At 35.3% G+C, this 6,209-nt stretch overlaps 1 long non-coding RNA gene across 1 annotated transcript; it reads left to right on the top strand.

Annotated features, from left to right (window-relative positions):
• The first annotated feature begins 1,074 nt into the window (after window positions 1–1,074).
• Window positions 1,075–1,819, top strand: LOC129725063 (uncharacterized). Its single transcript, XR_008728010.1, has 3 exons — window positions 1,075–1,371; window positions 1,440–1,627; window positions 1,693–1,819. It is a non-coding gene; the product is annotated as an uncharacterized LOC129725063 (long non-coding RNA).
• Window positions 1,820–6,209: the final 4,390 nt, after the last annotated feature.

Genomic DNA, 6,209 nt, shown 5'->3' with positions numbered 1-6,209 from the left:
GTCTAAGCAGTAGAACCGATTTGACAGTGATTGCAAGCGCGTAATCTGCTGCGCGCTACACGCCACGAACGATATTATCTCGAAACTATTTTCTCCAAAATATGTGGCTGTGTTAAGCACTGGTTCTGAAGAACCATCAACTCGTTCAGCCTGAATTCTAGACAGGCTCGTTTATAACAATAATAGCGTACTCGAGAACGAAAAAGTTTTAATTTAAAGCTTTTTTTTCTACTGCAAAAACCGGTTTTTATTCTTGAATAATGAAACTTTTTATGTTTGTCTACACCAAAAATGATAAAAATTATTTTTTATCGCGAGCACAAGTTTATAACCTTCTAAGACGACTGCTTTTTCAACCAGATGGTCATGAGTTCGAGTCTTAGTAGAATCAGACCATTCGATATCGAAAAGGATTTTAACTATGGGTTTATTCTCAGGCTCCCCCAACACTTACCCTCGCTTACCGCTGAATTCTATAATACCTTCTTATTAACAAAACTGGTGAGGGGATTTGGCAGGAGGAACGAGGCTCGGTATAGTAGAGCATATAGCGTGTAATAGGAAGGGTAAAGTCACATTACTCACAAGCAAGGATAACATAATAATAACCATGCCACTCAAAAGCGGTATTGCTTATAATAGAAGTGCGGAATACAGCAGACACCCGGGCATATCTCACAATAGTTCAACGATTCTGGTCGCAGTGAGGAGGTCCATACAGGAAAAAACCTCCTAAAAACATCAAATTAAAAACCCTTGTTTATGTATTTCTATAAACAAATGTCCTAGAACATAGTCCTGGAATCTAACTGGCCTACCAGATGAATATGTTTTCGAATCAAGCGGTACTGGAAGAACTTGAATTGATGAGTGGCCGAGGTAATAAAATAATTTAAAGGGTAAATTGGGAGGATTGTAATTGACACATGAATGCGTGCTTGACTTGATGCAGTTTGCTGCATTAGAATTTTGTGTTTGTAGTACCAAAACTAGTTTCTGAATAACTCTGATGGTTACACAAGTTCTTTGGTTGAAGCTATATATCGTCGGCTGGTCTAACTGTAAACTGTTTGTTTCACGAGAAATAAAAAAAAGTTTGTGGTCCCATAAGCTTCTGTACTGGTTAGTAGAACAAAACGGAGATCACAATCTGTCTTACGGCAGACTATTTTATGAGGTATCGGAAACACCCGACTTTTCAGTGTAAGTAAATTAGAAAATAATTGTAATTGATGTAAAAAATGTTCTTTTTTGTCATTTTGATTAGCTTCAAGTTAATTACTAGCGGGATCTGTTCGTGGCAGCAGGGTGCACTTCAAGCTTCCAATGCCGTACTTAAGTGAAACAAACCAGCACGAGAGCATGGTGGAGGTTGGTCTTACTCTATGTGTGTGTGTGTATTTTTTTTGTTATTTTGACCAGAGTAAATCTTAATCCAGAGACTGCTGCTGGGCTACTGCTGCTGTTGGGACTATTGTTGTTGCCGGGACTGTTGTTAATGCTGCTAGAACTGCTGCCGAATTGTTGCCTCCAAGCAGTTCCGTGGCAACTTTAGGAGCATCAATTACATTATGGTCCAACGATTAACTGGAAGGTTAGGAAAGGTTGCTTCGGCAGAAAAAACAGAGTAAAAAATTAATGTTCCCGTTATGAGAACAATTGCTTATGTTTTTCCTTTATTTTACTTTTCAGACTAATACGAACAATTCAGCGTTTGCGATCGGGCAAGCAAACCTGCACAATTGAAACGCTGCATTCATACACGTGTCCTGACGTCATACACACGTTCAGGGAATGATTCAATTAAATGAGAAAACAGAATAAAATTAAATTCAATCTATTGTCCCCGTTTTTAAATGATATAATAATCAAAATGAATAAAAATTATAAAAAAACTCGATATATTGTTATATTTTTTAATGATCACAATACCCTTTCCAATAAGTCTAGCGTAGTAGTAAAGTTTATTTGCTTCGCTCGTTTGGTTCAGCGTTTGACGGTTCGTTTGATGGTTTTTCTTGCTTCAGACTCTGCGCCACTCTATCTTTTCACTCCTGTTCACCTATGGATTGTTTATATGACCCGTTGCGGAACAGAGTGGTCTAAAGACCATTTTTTTCGAAAATGAGTTTTTTGCATGAACCACATCTACTCAAGAAGCTGAAGTTGGGTGATTAAAAAAATTCGAAAAATCGAACTTTAAAGCTGATTTATATCGTGTTAAAATTTCGTCCGAAACAGAATGGCCATTCTGTTTCGGAACAGAGTGGTCTATGTACATAAACCGGTGTAATACTAACATGTAACACGTAACACGTAGCATATTACATGTGATAAGTAACATGTCACTTGTTCTGTACATGACACACATAAAATGTAACATGTTACACGTAATGTAATACGAGAAATGTAACATGTAAATTATTATGTAACATGTAACATGTTGTGTTACATGTAATGTTACACGTGACATCTTATATGTATATGTGACATGCTATATGTATCACTAGCCATGTGACACTAGCCATTTTATACGAGTTACCATCATTTTCATTGTCATTTACCAGGTTTGTGTAAATAGACTACTCTGTTCCGAAACGATTTGAGGATTCCAGTGAATATATATATGAAGTGGTCTGTGTACATTGGTGAGATAAAGGGAAAATATTTCACTACAACATAGTCACATCTTCGCAAGTCGCTGCGATGCACTCTCCGGGAAGCACAAAATATCGTTGGCAACGATATTTTTCATTCGCACGGCGGCAACACGACACTGGCCCACCTGGATATGCGGATGACCTACACTATTGAAACAAACAGGATTTTTTTTATGAAATATAAACTGGAACTATGCTGTTATGCACCCGAAACACGCAGGCCCAGTGACTCGCTGTAGCTTTCGCAGACAGAACGAATCAGTTTGAAATTGCCAAAATTATTGTAGCTTATTTAGAATTTGAATATAACTATCAAATTTCTGTGCCGTTTCAATGAAAATTGTACACCCTGATGAACTGAAGAATAAAAAATCAAATCATATTGAGTCTCCTCATTCATGAATTCAAACACCTGCAGCCTTTTGATATTAATACACACTTCTTAATTATCCTAAAATAAAATAAAGTGCCAATCAATATAAATTTTTTAAACCTTCAGAACAATCAATTATTTCTAATACACTCGCTGTATAATCAAAAGCGATTCATTAAATAAAATCAATTTATCAATATCATTTACTAGCTGAACGTTCCCGGCGATGCCCGGAATAGATTCAAAATTAACCGTTATGTGCTCGACAAAAAACATCCCAACTTTGACAATTTTCATCCAATTTTTATAACTCTAGTACTTAAAGATTCAGCAAGTCTACTATCTACTTTGAAATCAGCGGGGCTCCGAAAGAATTTTTTCATTCTCGGAAATCCGGTTTGTTTCGGAGATATGTTTCAAAGCTGAGGATTTTTATGAATATTTGATAATTTTATTGGTATAATTACAATAGATACCTCTTATTTCGGAAATACCCATCTTGGCTGCTATTCGGTAATTTTCAAATCTATTCCAGAAACCGCCATTTCGATATTCAAAATGGCCGCTAGGGTCGTTTTCAGGTATATAGACATCATTTAGATTTGGTCAATTTTAGCTGTTTTCCAAAAACTGGAGGTCACCATCTGGGATTTCGTCTGCAATTGATTTCCGGGCTCTGGGCATCATTCTAATTCCAGAAATATCCACATTCGATGGTATTCGTTACCATCACAAAATAAATACACTATAGTCGCTTTTTACGCGGGGGATACGTGCCGCGTAAAAAAAACTGCGTAAATTCCGGAATCCGCGTAAAAAAACTGCGTAAATTCCGGAATCCGCGTAAAAAAAACCAGCGTTAATTCTGCATTTCAAGTGAAGGGAAACCGAAATCCGGGCAAAAAAAAACCGCGTAAATTCCGGAATCCGCGTAAAAAAAACCGCGTTAATTCCGGAATCCGCGTAAAAAACCGCGTAATTTCCGGAATCCGCGTAATAAGCCGCGTGAAAAAAAACCCGCGTAAAAAAACCGCGTAAAAAGCGACCTTAGTTAATGCCAGCTGGAGTTGATGTGGGAATCAAGAAAAAACTTGCGACATTCGATTTTTCTACCTTATGAACAATCCGCATTAAGTAGCATCTAGTGCGCTACTTAGCGTAAGAAAACCGCGTTAATTCGAAAATGCGCGTAAAAAACCACGTAAGAAACCTGGGAAGAACCCTACCATACTATTCTTTTCTTTGTCAAATATGTATATTCAAAAACTTCTATTCGTGTGCACATTTGAATCAAACAATTTGATGTAGTTAAAATTTATTACTTTAGGGGTTACTAACTTTCATGATTTTGCATGTCTACGGAGTTTCATAAATAATATCTCATTTTTTATTTATCGGATTCAATTATTTATCAAATATTTCCATATTTTCTTCATTTGCAAGATATCCTCAAATTGCTTTTCTAAGCATCACCGAACATTTTTCAGTAGAAAAGCACTCTATGTCATCGCTTTGAATTTTGAGTTAGAGGCGAATCACGCATTAAATATCATTATTATGAATGTTATATGTAGTGAATAATATCTCAAATTTTAGTAATTTACTTAGTTTATTGTAGTTGAAAAAAAAATCACATCATTGTTTTGAACTTTGATTCAGAGGCAGATCAAGCATTAAAAACATGGTTTTGTATGTTTCACGCCGTTTTGTGAATAATATCTCAATTTTTAATAGTCAGATACTTATTATTTCTTCCTAAAAATCTTTTCTCAACATCAACGAAGATATTAATGTAGAAAAATCACATGTCATCTTTTGAATTTCTATTTAAAAGCATATTTTACATAGTTCTGTGAATAATCTTTAAATTTTTAGCAATCGGATATCTACTATTTCTCCTCAAATGTATCGCCTGAATATCAACAAACATTTCAATATGAAAAAAACCACATGCCATTGCTTTGAATTTCGAATTATAGGCGAATTGAACGAAAAAAAGACAGGTTTTATTTATGTTTTACGTTATGTGATATCACAATTTTTTTATTGAAAACCCCTAACTGTTTCACAAATATATCGCTTTGACCTCTAAGAATATTTTCTTGCAATAGAACGTACATGTCACCGTTTACTTTATTGATTTAGAACAATTTGAAATGATGGTGATTATTGTGCACCTGCGAAACGAAGGGAATATCAATATGATCTGCGTTTCGCTATTCCATTTTTATCTAGTAGATAAAAATAATGAATCACGAACCATCCTATGAATGAAGTGCTCTAATTCAATATTGCGCTATCAAAATAATCAAAACAAAGCAACCTGTACACCGCCGCTGCTGCATTGCACACCACGAGATATAAATTGTACAGCCCCGCCGCCATGTTTCACAATTTTGTGAGTGATATCACAATTTTTATTTTTAAAATACCCTAACTGTTTCACAAATTTATTGCTTCGACCTCTACGAATATTTTATTGCGATATAACTTACATGTCACCGCTTACTTTTTGATTTAGAGCGATTTAAAATCAAGGTGCTTTTGGTGTAACTCAGAAACGGCGGGAATAACATCAATAAGATCTGCGTTACGTAATTCCAATTTTATATAGTAGATAAAAATAATTAATCATGGACCAGCCTATAAATGAAGCGCTCTAATTCAATACTGCGCTATCAAAAAAATCAAAACAAAGCAATTTGCACATCGCCGTTGTTGCATCGCACACAATGAGGTTTGAATCGCACAGCCCCGCTACCACGTTTTACGTTATGTGAATAATATCACAACTTTTATTATTAAGAAACCCTAAATGTTTTACAAATATATTGTTTCGAACTCTACGAATATTTTCTTGCAATAAACCGTACATGTAACCGCTTACTTTCTTGATTTACAACGATTTAAAAAAAAATACCATTACCGTTGCACCTCAGAAATGGCGGGAATGATATCAATATGATCTGCGTTACGGAATTTAATTTGAATATAGTAGATGAAAATAATTAATCATAAATCACCGTATGAATGAAGCTCTCTAATTCAATACTGCGCTACCAAAATAATCAAAACAAAGCAATCTGTACACCGCCTTATATATTTAATATTTTCTTGCATTAAAACGTACATGTCACCGCTCACTTTCTTGATTTAAAACGATTTAAAATGATGGT

This window comes from Wyeomyia smithii, chromosome 2 (assembly GCF_029784165.1).
Source record: "Wyeomyia smithii strain HCP4-BCI-WySm-NY-G18 chromosome 2, ASM2978416v1, whole genome shotgun sequence".
NCBI lineage: Eukaryota > Metazoa > Arthropoda > Insecta > Diptera > Culicidae > Wyeomyia > Wyeomyia smithii.
The sequence above is the reverse complement of the archived record's forward strand: the minus strand, read 5'-3'. Positions and strand labels throughout refer to the sequence as shown.